The sequence below is a fragment of the Delphinus delphis genome, chromosome 9, assembly GCF_949987515.2.
Source record: "Delphinus delphis chromosome 9, mDelDel1.2, whole genome shotgun sequence".
Classification (NCBI taxonomy): domain Eukaryota; kingdom Metazoa; phylum Chordata; class Mammalia; order Artiodactyla; family Delphinidae; genus Delphinus; species Delphinus delphis.
The window spans coordinates 17,634,781-17,649,258 of NC_082691.1; the positions used below are offsets into that span (position 1 = coordinate 17,634,781).

Sequence of the window (14,478 nt, forward strand, 5' to 3'; positions counted from 1 at the left end):
TTCAAGGTTCATCTGTGTTGTAGCGTGTATCAGAACTTCATTCCATTTTTTATGGCTGAATAATATTGCATTGTATATCACTTTTTGTTTATTCATCTCTTGATAGACACTTGGCTAGTTTCCACTTTTTGAAAAGGCTTTTATAAATAATGCTGCTATGAACATTGGTGTTCGAGTATCTGTTTGAGTCCTTGTTTACAGTTCTTTTGGGTATATATCTAGGTGTGGGATTTCTGGGTCATATGGTAATTCTGTGTTTAACAGTTTAAGGATCTGCCAAACAGTATTCCACCGTAGGTGCCCTTTTTACATTCCCACCAACAGTGCACTAGAATTTGAATTTCTCCACATCTTTATCAACCCCTGTTATTTTCCTTTTTGTTTTTTTAAATAATTGTCACCCTAATAAGTGTGAAGGTAACATCTTAAAGTTTCGATTTGCATTTTCCTAAAGACTGGTGATGTTGAACATGTTTTCATGTACTTATTGACCATTTTATATCTTATTTGGTGAAATGTTTTTTAAGTCTTTTATCCATTTTAAAAACTGAGTCGTTTGTTTTTTGTTGTTGAGTTCTAAATATATTCTGGATACTAGTCCTTGTCAGCTAAAATATTTTTTCCCACAAATATTTTCTCCCATTCTGTGAGTTGTCTTTCCACTCTCTTGATAGTATCCTTTGATGGAGAATTTTTTATTTTGATGAAGTCCAGTTTATCCAATTTTTCTTTTGTTCTCTGTGCTTTTGGTGTAATACTTAAGAAACGGTTGCCAAGTCTAGCTCAGTGAAGATTTCCCCCTTGTTTTTCTTCTAAGAGTTTTGTAGTTTTGGCTCTTCAATTTAGATCTTTGATCCATTTTGAGTTAATTTTTATATGTGGTGTAAGGTGGGATCTAGCTTCATGCTTTTTGCATGTGGATATCCAGTTTTCCTCACGCTGTTTGTTCAAAACATTATCCTTTCACCACTGAATGGACTTGGCACCATTGTCAAAATTTAATTGACCATTTATGTAACTCTTTATTTCTGGGCTTTGTCTTCTATTCCATTGGTGTATGGAATATGTATCATTATGCTGGTACCATACTATTATGATTACTAAAGCTTTGTTGTAAGTTTCAAAATTCAGAAGATCAAGTCTTCCCACTTTGTTCTTCTTTTTCAGAAGTGTTTTGACTATTCAGTATCCCTTGATGAGTTTTTCTATTTCTGTAAAAAAATGCCTTTGGGAATTTTATAGGGATTGTATTATGTCTGTAGATCATTTTGGGTGGTATTGTCACCTTAAAGTATTAAGGCTTTTAGTTCATGAACACAGATGTCTTTCCATTTATTTAGATCTTTAATTTCTTTTGGCAGTCTTTTATAGTTTTCAATGCATAAGGCTTTCAGCCTCCTTAATTAAATTTATTCCTAAGTATTTTATTCTTTATAATACTTTTGTAAATGGAATTGTTTTCTTTATTATTGAATTGTTCATTGCTAGTATATAGAAATACAACTGATTTTTGTGTGTTGTTGATTTTGTGTCCTGCAACTTGGCTGAATTCATTTTTTAGCTGTGTGTGTGTGTGTGTGTGTGTGTGTGTGTGTGTGTGTGTGTGTGTGTGTGGTCTTTAGGGTTTTCTACATATAAGATCTTGTCATCTGTGAACAGAGATAATTTTACTTCTTCCTTTCCACTTTGAATGCCTTTGATTTATTTTTCTTGCCTGTTTGTGCAGGCTAGAACTTTCAGTACTTTGTTGAATAGAAGTGGTGAAAGCGGACATCCTTACCTTGTTTCTGATCTTAGGGAAAAGCATTCAGTCTTTAATCATTGAGTATGATGTTAGCTGTGTGTTTTTCATGTATGACTGTTATTATGCTGAGGAAATTCTCTTGTATTTCTAATGTACTTAGTGTTTTTATTGCAAAAGTGTGTTGAATTTTGTCAGATGCTTTTTCTGCATCAGGATGGCCATGTGGTTTTTTTCCCTCTTCATTGTAGTAATGTGGTCTCTTGCTTTGATTTTTGTATGTTGACCTATTCTTGTATACCAGGGATAAATCCCACTAGGTCACAGTCTATAATCCTTTTAATATGTTGTTGAATTCAGTTTGTTAGTATGTTGTTGAGGATTTTTGCATACATATATATGGGTTTTTTTTGGCTCTGCCGCATGGCTTGCAGGGTCTTAGTTCCCTGACTAGGGATCGAACCTGCGCCCTTGGCAGTAAAAGCATGGAATCCTAATCACTGGACTGCCAGGGAATTCCCGCATCTATATTTATAAGAGATATTGGCTTGCAGTTTTCTTTTCTTGTAGTGTCTCTGTCTGGTTTTGATATTAGGGTAATGCTGACCTAATAGAATGAGTTAGGAAGTGTTCCCTTCTCTTCAATTTTTGGAACAGTTTGAGAAGTTTTTGGTATTTATTCTTCTTTAGATGTCTGGTAGAATTCACCAGTGAAGCCATCTGGTCCTAGGCTTTTCTTTGTTGGAATTTCTTGTTTTCTTTGTGTTAATAAGATAGTTCTGTGTATTCCATTTTATTTTGTCTATGAACTTTTTAGCTATAAGTTTATATTATTTTTGCAGCAATTCCTAGGGATTACAACATGCATCTTTAATTTAGCACAATCTACTTAGTGCTTATGTTGAATTACTTCAGGTGAAATATTAGCTGTTTTGAAGTCATTGTCTACTAAATCCCTTGTATGAGCCCACTTGCAGAGTCAATTTCTTTGATCTGCCTTTAAAATTTTTTTTCATGAGTATGGGTTATGTACATCTGTTTCTTTGCATGTGGAATAATTTTTTATTGAAGTATAGTTGATTTACAGTATTGTGTTAGTTTCTGGTGTGCAGAGAAATGATTCAGTTATACATATATATATACATTCTTTTTAATATTCTTTTCTGTTATGGTTTATTACAGGATTCTGACTATGGTTCCCTGTGCTATATAGTAGGACCTTGTTGTTTATTTATTTTATATATAGTACGTAGTTTGTATCTGCTAATCCCAAACTCCTAATTTATCCCTCCCCCACTTCCTTTCCTCTTTGGGCACTATAAGTTTGTTTTCTGTCTGTGAGTTTGTTTCTGTTTCATAAATAAGTTCATTTGTGTCATATTTTAGATTCTGCATATAAGTATCATATGGCATTTGTCTTTCTCTTTCTGATTTACTTCACTTAGTATGATATTCTTTAGGTCCATCCGTGTTGCTGCAAATGGCATTATTTCATTCTTTTTTACCAAATAGTATTCCATAGTGTCTATATACCACATCTTCTTTATCCATTCATCTGTCAATGGACATTTAGTTTGCTTCCCTGTCTCGGCTATTGTAAATAGTGCTGCTGTGAACATTGGGGTGCATGTATCTTTTTGAATTATAGTTTTCTCCGGATATATACCCAGGAGTGGGATTGCTGGATCCTATGGTAACTCTATTATAGTTTTTTAAGGAACCTCCATACTGTTCTCCATAGTGGCTGTTACCAACTTACATTCCCACCAACAGTGTATGAGGGTTCCCTTTTCTCCACACCCTCTCCCACATTTGTTATTGCTAGGCTTTTTAATGATGGCCATTCTGACTGGTGTGAGGTGATAACCTCATTGTAGTTTTGATTTGCATTTCTCTAATAATTAGCAGTGTTGAGCATCTTTTCATGTGCCTGTTGGCCATCTGTATGTCTTCTTTGGAAAATTGTCTATTTAGGTCTTCTGCCCATTGTTTGAGTGGGTTGTTTGTTTTTTTTTTGGTTTTGAGCTGTATGATCTGTTCGTATATTTTGGAAATTAAGCCCTTGTCGGTCACATTGTTTGCAAATATTTTCTCCCAATCCATAGGTTGTCTTTTTGTTTTGTTTATGGTTTCCTTTGCTATGCAGAAGCTTCTAAGTTTGATTATGTCCCACTTGTTTATTTTTGCTTTTATTTCTGTTGCGTTGGGAGACTGACCTAAGAAAACATTGATACGAATTACGTTAGAGAATGTTTTGCCTGTGTTCTCTTCTAGGAGTTTTATGGTGTAGTGTCTTATATTTAAGTCTTTAAGCCACTTTGGACTTATTTCTGTATATGGTATAAGGGTGTGTTCTAACTTCATTGATTTACATGTGGCTGTCCAGCTTTTCCCAACCACTTGCTGAAGAGACTGTCTTTTTTCCATTGTGTATTCTTGCCACCTTTGTTGAAGGTAGGTGTATGGGTTTATTTCTGGGCTCTCTATTCTGTACTGTTGATACAACATATGGAGTAATTTTGGGTTGAAAACTGGACATTGTGGATAATATATTTGTCATTTGAGATTCTACTGTGTTCTCTGAGGATTGTTTTTTGTTGTTATTGTTCCAGCTGGCAGTTAAGTTCTCTGATCTCAAGCTACACATTCTTTCCCCTGTACTGTGTGGTCTTCATCTCTGCTCAGTTCTTCTGGTTTATAGCTATTGCTTTAGTAACCTGGTACCTGATAGATAGATCAGCCCTGTACCTCTGTAGTTTAGATGTCACCAAGAATTTTGTCAGAGTTGATACTAAGATCATGGGCCTCAGGTTTTGTGTATCTTTTTTTCCTTTAGAGTTTCCTTCCTAAATTTCCAGTTGCTCTTTCAGCTCTGAGCTCTGTCCTGTGACACCTCAAGTTATAGTAAGGCCCCAGCTTTCTGCTGCTTGAGCTGTGTACTGTTTGGGGAAAACCATCAGTCTAAAAACAGCAGTAAACTCACATGGCTTGCCAGTCTTTTACTGGTAGACACCCCTCTGATTTTTGCTTGCTTTTCCCCATCCTCCTGGATCCTCCCTTCTCCCCCTGCTCCTGGGTCCTCCCTTCTCCCCCATGTGTATATTTTAATGGTAAGCCAGGGATTTGGGTCTTGCTCCTGCTGTGGCTCTATTCTTTTTAGGATTTTTCTTTCTAAATTTATAGTTACTCTGTCTTAATTCGTGTTCTCTACCATCTCTGGACTGTAAATCTGTATTTTTCTGCTGCAAGAACTGTGGGCATTGGAATGGGAGTTGATGGCGGTAATGGTGGTCAGTGCCCTTAGGCAAAAAACGCCAAACTTGGAATCCTTACCCATTGAAATTTATATATTTCAAATGTAACCCTTCCTTCCCTATGTTCCTGCCTTTGATCACTTTCCAGGGCCTTCAAATAAGTGTGTTCTTAAAAATGGCTAATCTAGGTTTAGAAATTATCTGCAGGAAACTATGCTTGACCAATTTACTCTGCCATTAGTGGAAACTAGACTAAAATAATTCGTATGTGCCTTTTGCGCATATGCACCCAAAGTCCATAAAATCAAATGAGCATTGTAAATTTGAATCACTTTGATAAAAATTTCTGTAGGTTGAGATTCCAAACTAATTTTAGTTTTTAAATATGCTTAGAGGTAATGTTCAGTGCAGACTTGAATTTTATGTATATAAAATCTCTGTATTCCCAAAGAATGAATGGATACAAGAACGTTTCATAGAGTCTAAGTAACCTTACAGACTTAGAACAATAAATTTGCCAAGGCACTTTATCATTACTTTGCCTTTTGGAGTCTACTGGTATTAAAAGTTATTACTTTGTTTTGGAAGGATGACATTTTGTGGAAATTTTTACTTAAAGACTAAAATCAGTTTTATGGGATCTTTTTTCTCTCTGTTCATCTATTCTCTAAGGCAAGTCTTTCGTTTACTTAGAAGAGCAACAGAAAAATTATACCCATAGAAGTTATTCTTTCGCTTTTCCAAAACTAGTTTAAAGCAGCAACACCCTTTCTTTAGTCTTCAGATATATTTAATATGGGGATTCTAAGATTCTGGCTGGTTGTCTTGCACTCATGGGTCTTATTACCATTTTAACAAATTCATTTTTGTTTCTGTGATAGAAAAAGTGTCATGGTTTTCAGAAAACCTCATCTAAGCCTGTGTGTCTTCCAGTGTGTCTTTAGCTTTGTGAGAAGCTTTCTTCCAGATAAAGATTTGTGGAACATAAAGAAAGTGAACAGAGAGAGAGCCTAATGGTAGAAACCAGTGCTATTTTACAGTGAGAAATATAGTTAGCTTTGAGTAAGTTGTTAATATATTTAGGTGTTTTTCCATTTAAAAAGAAGTAAGGATTTAATGATAATGTCTACTTAAATTGATGGATTCTCTGATAGTAGTAGTATTTGATGAAGATTGCTTAGCATTTTGAACTGTTTTATCCTAAGAACTTTTCTTCTTTAGCCAAAAGGTGGTGACATGCTCTTTTGTTCCTCGCTTCAAGTCAGTGCAGCTCAGCATGTGGTGTTGTATGGTAAGCACAATAGTGCGCCCCCTCAAGGATATTCTCATCTTAGTCACTGGAACCTTTGAATATATTACCTTATGTGGCAGAAGGGACTTCACAAATGTGATTAAGGTTATGGACCTTGAGATCGGAGATTAGTCTGGATTATCCAGATGGGACCATTCTAAATACTTGAGTTTATAAAAGTGAAAGAGGAAGGCAGAAGAGTGAGCCAGAGAGCTGCAATGGTAGAAGAAGAGGCAGGAGAGATTTGAACCATGAAAGTACTTAACCTGCCATTGATGGCTGTGAAGATAAAGGAAGGGACTCATGGACATGCAGATGTCCTTTAGTAGCTGGGAACTGTCCCCAGCTCACAGGCAGCAAGGAAATGGGGACCTCAGTGCTACAACCTGAAGGAATTAAATTCTGCTAACAAATTGAATGAGCAAGGAGATGGTATCTCCCTTAGAACTTCCAGAAAGGAATGCAGCTATGCCAACACCTTGATTTTAGCCCACTGTGACTCATTTTGGACTTCTAACCTCCAAAACTGGAAGATAATAAATTTGTAGCTTTCAGGCCTCTTAAGTCTGTGGTAGTTTGTTCTGGCAGCAAATAAGAAACAAATGCATCTATACCATATCAGCTACATGGAAGGAGGATTCTTTGTGTTTTGGAGGAAAGAGAATGGCTGATCTGTAAAGTTCTGCCCTAGAAAGACATTAGAGTCAAAACAAAATAAAATACAGTGTTTTAATGTGTCCTGGTTCTCCTCAAGAAGAAAGTGCCAGAGTTATATGTCTTTTTATTGGCAGGAAACACACCTTTTTTATACACAGATATGAAATGTTAACTAACATTTTTAAAGTAAACAGCTGTAATGGGATAGGGCTTATAAAGTATCCTGCATACTCTTCTGATATCATGGCTAATTATACATTTTTTTCCCCTGTTGCTGTTAAGAAACAAATAATGGCCTCAGGCCAATTTAAGGTTTTACAGGTAAATAATTTGGGAGTACAAGAAAACTACTTTTTATTCTAATCAGGTTTACATATTCAATTCTCTGCTGATACATATGTTTTAAAACCCTACTGTGTGCTTGTCTCTAAGACTGTTTCTGTTTTACAGTTATGTTCATTCTTGGTCTTCGGGATGCTTGTAGGATGTTATTCCAGATCTGGTTATAGGCATGTGATGGAGCCTGGTTATGAGCCATAGTTACTTAACTTCTAACAGAAATAAGAATAATATTTAGTCAGAATCTCAATACAGGAAGAAAAATGTGAACAGAACATTTTTCATAGAATTTCCTAGTAAGGTTAGTAGTTCAAAATCTTGTTCGTTTTTATCATTTATTTATTTATATTTTTGTTGTTGTTTTTGCGGTACGCGGGCCTCTCACTGTTGTGGCCTCTCCCGTTGCGGAGCACAGGCTCCGGACGTGCAGGCTCAGCGGCCATGGCTCACGGGCCCAGCTGCTCCGCGGCATGTGGGATCTTCCCGGACCGGGGCACGAACCTTGTCCCCTGCATCGGCAGGCGGAGTCTCAACCACTGCGCCACCAGGGAAGCCCTCTTGTTCGTTTTTAAACTGTGTTCTGAGAAATTCGGCTTGGTCTTCTCCATAAATACTGAACAGTGGTAATTGCTGGACAGAGGGTGGAGGAGAGAGAGAACGTATTGTTTGTTTTTTTAAAAATAAGGTTTGGGGATACTTAAGAACAGACATCTAATTGATGTGGAGACTTTCTCCCTAAAACAAAGTAATGAAATTGATATTCTAGAGTAGGTTAAAATGTAGCAATGAAAATAAAAACTGAAAAGGAGTAGCTGGGAAGACTTGTACTGAGGATAAATGATTTATGAACAAATTTTGTTGAATGGGCACTTGCAGGCTAGTTATTTTAATGTAATAACTAGAAAAGCACAGTATACACAAACTTTTCTTCCATCAAAGTAGTATTCACTTTATTAACATTTTAGAGACTTCAGAATGTCATAAAATTATACCATAAAGTAATGTAATTGTTCCTGCTATGTAGTTTGTGATTAAGAGACAGGAGAACATAGGCTTTGAAGCCATCTAGAGCTTGATTTAAATCCCATTTGCATCGCTCCTGCTAACTGTGTGAATATCGACAAGGTAAATTCTCTCAGATTTCAAAGGACTTTTGGGTAGATTTAATGAGACAAAATTATAGATTGCTTTCAACCTTGTCTAGCATATAGTAGGTCCCTCCAATATTGCTTTCCTCTTATCCTTCTTTCTTTAGAAATAGAACTAAAGGATGAATTTATATATTTTGAAAGTGACAGTGGTTATACGTCATCATATGTGGTCGTGTGTTCTACTCTTATATGTACAAAAATGACATCTTTTTTGTTTTTTCTTAAAAAATCGCATAATATACATTTCTTGTGTATTTTTTCTGGTAACACAATAGTGAAGTATTACTATGAAGATATTCAAGTTCAAGTTGGGCACTGATGTAGAATAAACACAGTAAAGTGAAAATCAGATCTCAAATACTGAGACGAGAAAAAGTACTTTTTGAGGAACTACAGTAATCAATACATAGTGATTTTTTTGGTAACTACATGACATAATTGAATTGAAAATACATTAAAAAAATAAAATTTCAGAAAAATGATAAAAGCTGTCATTGTTTGCTTTGTGGCAAGTACTGTGCTAAACACTGTATATATTTTATCTCATTGAGGTTTCACAACAGCCTCTGAGGTAGATGTTACCATTTTGCAGTTGGGGAAACAGAGTCTGGATGAGACAAGTAACATTCCTAGGATCACACAGCTAGTAAGAAGAGGACTTCTCCTTGCACTTATTATTTATTTCTTCCACTTGTACTCTGGTGGAGGTGCTAATGAGAACCAAAAAGTGCTCTAAGACAAAAGAATTGTGTGAAGTTGGGACTTTTGTAAATTTTGGGTAGAGGCTGTAACAATATTATTTGTTAGTGGAAGTTGAAGGACTTGTACAGCTTAAAAGCAATTAAAAAAATTTTAATGTAATGGTTAAAGTGGTGGGGGGCAGTGGTGGTGGGATGAATTGGGAGATTGGGATTGACATATATACACTAATACGTATAAAACAGATAACTAACAAGAACCTGCTGTATAAAAAATAAATACAATAAAATTCAAAAAAAAGAATAGGGTTTCAAGAAATCAGATGGAGCGGCCAGCTTTCAACACCCAGAGCTAGTGACGCAAGGCCATGTCAGCTCCTACCAAGGATTCCTGCTCACACTGGGATAGGTAAGGTAAGGAGCTGTGGACCTGAGAGGAACATCTGTCAGCTCTCGAAAGTCTTCTCAACAAGATCATCATCCCCAAAGCAGGTATCCTCAAGGAAAGACTGTCTGTTGAATCTGGCCAGGAAAGAATGCTGGTTGTGGTCCATGAACTCACAGAAATTATAAACCATCTTTGAGGAAAGAATCAGTCCATCTGAAGAGTGTGTTAAAGGGAAAAATAAGACAAATGAAGACATGGAACTGCAGCAAGGGGACAAAATGGATGAAGAGGAAAAAGAGAAGAAAACCACATCTCAACCCCAAAGCATAATGAAGGACCGGTTAGTAGAACTTGTGGAGTAACCAAGCGATATGAACAGAAGTTCCCAGACAAGGACGATGAATTTGACTCACCTCCCGAGGATATCATGTTCAAGACGGACCACATCCTGGAATCCTGGTACCGAGACATCCAGGACCTTCAGGATAAAAACCAGCAGCTGACTGCCGACGTGAAGCGGCTGGGAAAGCAGAACACCCGCTTCCTCACGTCCGTGCGGCGCCTCAGTATCATCAAGCGCCGCATCAACTCTTGCCAAGGACATCAAGGTGCAGGGCGAGAGCATCCACCGCAAGCTGAGCGCCATGAAGGCACTGAGCGAGGACGCTGAGTCGCAGCACGGCGCGCACTCGCCCGTGGCGCACATCAGGCGCGCACGGTACAGCGCTCTCACCCACCCGTTCCCAGGCCGCCATGCACGAGTACAACCAGGCCGAGATGAAGCAGCGCGAAAACTGCAAGATCCGCATCCAGCGCCACCTGGAGATCATGGGCAAGGACATGTCAGGCGACCAGATCGAGGACATGTTCGAACAAGGCAAGTGGGACGTGTTCTCAGAGAACCTGCTGGCGGACGTGAAGGGTGTGCGGGCGGCCGTCAACGAGATCGAGCCGCCACCGTGAGATGCTGCGGCTTGGAGAGCCGCATCTGCGACCTGCACGACCTCTTCCTGCAGATGGCCATGCTGGTGGAGCAGCAGGCTGATACCCCGGACGTCATCGAGTTCAACGTGCAGAAGACACTCGACTACACCGGCCAGGACAAGGTGCAGGTGCGCAAGGCCGTGCAGTACAAGAAGAAGAACCCCTGCCGGACCGTCTGCTGCTTCTGCTGCCCCTGCCTCAACTAGCAGGGGGCCCAGGCCGCCACACCCCATCCCCGATCGGAATGGTGGGGGGAAGCACACTGGGAAAGATTTTGAGGCTGTCTGCACTGGGGTGAGTTGCCCTAATCCCTAGGGACCTCAGTCTTTAGAGAAGGAAAAAACTCGAGGTCCCAGAATTCCAGTCCAGCCCGTACTTGGATTGTGAGGTCATTATGTGGCACATAGCACCCTTGCCTCTTAAAGGAAGCCAAATAAGGAACAGATGTGGTAGCTTACTCTATAATACATGTCCAAGGCATGTTTGTTTGTACATGGACCTCTTGGAGGAAGTCAGTTCTGCATCGGCTCACAGTATGAGCTCCTTATCAAGACTTCATTTAACCGATCCTGAAAGTACCGCGGTTGTGTTCATTTTCGAGTGAACTGACCTTGGGAAAAACTGCACATCTTCCATTTCTGATTCTTCATCTGGTTTATGCTATGTGATTCCCACCTGGATGTATATCTTCTTTCTGCTCATCTCCTCTACTTATTAAAATCACATTTAACACTTAAAAAAAAAAAGGAAAAATAAGTGCTTGGGAGAGAAGAGAAAAAGAATTTAATGTAATGGTTCCTCTTCTCCATTGATGCTGCCTGCATTTCTTTCTTTCTTTTTTTTTTTTTTTTTTTTGTGGTACGCAGGCCTCTCGCTGTTGTGGCCTCTCCCGTTGCGGAGCACAGACTCCGGACGCACAGGCTCAGCGGCCATGGCTCACGGGCCCAGCTGCTCCGCGGCACGTGAGATCTTCCCAGACCGGGGCACGAACCCGTGTCCCCTGCATCGGCAGGCGGACTCTCAACCACTGCGCCACCAGGGAAGCCCAACCAGGATTAATTTTAATTTAACTTTTCTCGTTCTTTTCATTCTGTTTGATCTGATTTTATTATATTTATTTCCTCATTTAATTTATCTAAAATTGGATGCTTTTAAAAGTTGTCTTATATTTTTCTTAGAATAAGGAAGGCTATAAATAAATTATGTATAATATTTACCAATTTTGCTTTCCTACTTTCTTCCTAACACTAAGAATAATTTTTGTTTTAGGGACTTCCTTGGCAGTCCAGTGGTTAAGACTGCGTGCTTCCACTACAGGGGGCGTGGGTTCGATCCCCGGTTGGGGAACTAAGATGCTGCATGCCGCGTGGCGTGGTTAAAAAAAATAATAATAATTAAAAAAAAAAAGTTTTTGTTTTAGTTTTCGACGACATGCTCTTGTGAGGATCTTTTTGAATTTGTAGATGTTTGCTGCAGGGAAAAAGCACGCATACAGATACACATTAAATTTTGCACACAATTTCAGGGGATTTATGAAACTCCAGGAAGCCCTACACCAAAGTCATTGTTTATCTGAAATGTATTTTTTGGCACATGTTTTTCTGTAAGGTGGCTATATTCAATCACCTAAACTGTTTTCTTTATATATTTAAATTGTATTCACTAGCAGCCCATTTTCAATAATGCTAACTCACTCTATGGTTCTGTTGGTTCTGTGATTCAGTGAAAATGCTAAAAAAGCAAAAGAATTACAACAGAAAATAATATCAGTGTTGTTGGAAAGAATTCTTAGTGAAAGGGTTAAAAAGAAATGTTCCCAGGGTAGTGCTTCTGTAATACCATTTGAAGTATTTAAGTAACGCTGAATACCATTGTTACTTAAACTGTTATAAAACAGAATAGGAAATTAAAGTAGTCATAAATTACCAAAGAGTAGCTGAATATTTCCTAAATTGTGTTGATGGCACAAACAAAGGAAATTACAATAATAAAGGAAAAATGTTTGACTCAAACCATCTACCTAACTTTAGTGACATCTGTTCAAAAGATACACAAAATAGAGTTTTTTAGTATTTTCCCTGAGAACTTATTTTAGAAGTAATAAGTTTTGTATTGAAATGAGCAAAAATATGCCAGTGTAGTGCTTACCTTCTGGTCAGAATAAGATAACATTATGACAAACACTAGTTGTGCAGTTTATAATTGACAGAATATTTTGGCTGAATGAAGTGAAAGTAACACTTTATAGTGTCATCTTCTTTATGTTTAGTACTATTTTATCTTCTGAGTATATGATTTTTAAAGGAAACTTCTGCCTAGGTAACTTCTTTTTAGAAAATAGAATTTTATTTCTTAAGGAAACAGATGTCCTGCTGAACTATAGTATATATGGTTCAATTAAAATTTTATTAGTTAAAATGAAGTAAGCTTAAAAATTTTTTCCTTAAGAAGGCACTGTGGCCTGAATTGAGTTCAGAGCTGCTTCTATATCTTTTCATTTATTAGTTACTTGAATGTCTGTCACTTTGATACACAGTCTGTCTTCTGGTATATAAAGTAATGGTCCTTAAGCTTTAGCACACAAATCACCTGAGGGTACTTATTAAAACTTATTATTCAGGGCTGCAGCCATAGCTGTTCTGACTCCTAACGTAAAGGTGGGGCCCAGAAACTGCAGTTTCCAAACAGACACCATAGAGGTTCTGATGTAGGTGGGCTATAGTTTGAGCAACTCTCTCCTAAACAAGGTTCCGTAGGGTCAGAAGTTTAAAAATTGTTCCTTTCAATTTCACAAATATTTACTCTTCCATTAGTATTTATCAGTCACTTTTTTGGGGAAGCATTATGAAAGGTGATATTAGTATTACAGACCATTATTTTATTGTGTGGATTAAATACAGTTTAATAAATTTAGGTAACTACAGTTTGCTAGCATTTTGTTGCTTGTAAGAAGTGATACTTGGAAAAAATTCAACAGCAAAAGAAAGACTGCAGCTTTTTAAGAATTGGGAAGAAAATTGTTTAAGTGTATATTATGTAGTTTGATTTTTTACATTTCTGAGTGAGGCATTAACAATATTAGAGTGAAATACATATGTTTGGTTCTTCTTTACCCAATCAGTATTCCACATACCATATGACATATGGGATTGTGTATAATATTAAAGGCTGCTGTGTATATATATCAGTCCCATATGTATTTCTCATTCCTACAGTCTGTGTCTCATATGGCCAGAACTCTCATTGTTAGCATTAAAATTTTTTATGTTAAATTAAAAATTTTTCATTTTGCATCCCTTATTAGTGTTATATGTCCAGAACTGTCTGAGTGGAAAGTGATTCCTCATAACGTTATTATCTTCTCTTGCTGCTTTTTCTTTTCTCCCTGAAAAATTGGTGGATGTGTTTTGGTAGTCTGTCTTGCTTAATGTCTCTCAGAAATATGACATAATCGCTTTCATGGAAGCAGGGTGAGGGAAATGACCTCAATCCCAGACAGACTGAGCTCTCCTTTTTTATCTTACTTGATGCTTCTGGTTTGATAATGGTATGGAGTTGATATTGGTGGCCCTGATAGGAATGACAGTGCTTTTTACCACTTGCTGGTGGAAGTACAAAGCTGTCATGCTTGAAAACCATGGATACAGCTTATAGAGGTCTGTAAAAAAAAAAAAAAAAAAAAAAAGTGTGAATAGAAGGGTAGGGATACTTAGGGTTTTTTTCACACCTTATTTTATCATGAGCCGGGGAGAAATATTACTGTGTTAAATTTGCTCATCTCTTTTTCTCTCATAAAAATGAGTATTCTTTCGAAGGTGATAGCTTTCGTATTAACGATGAACCCAATTTTCCTTTTGTTTCTACATCTCAGTACTACTGTGTTCCAGATGTTTGTGAATTGTTATAATATTCTTTCATTCTACTTCTTATGATGTAATATATGTTATCATATTACTAATCTGTCCAGTCTATCTG

General features: G+C 37.6%; 1 protein-coding gene and 1 pseudogene across 2 annotated transcripts in view; both read left to right on the plus strand.

The window, feature by feature from the left end:
- COG5 (component of oligomeric golgi complex 5) overlaps positions 1–14,478 on the plus strand; it is a 283,839-nt gene that overhangs the window by 54,649 nt on the left and 214,712 nt on the right. The gene's annotated exons all lie outside the window — the stretch shown is intronic.
- LOC132430602 (syntaxin-11-like) lies at positions 9,849–11,153 on the plus strand (annotated as a pseudogene).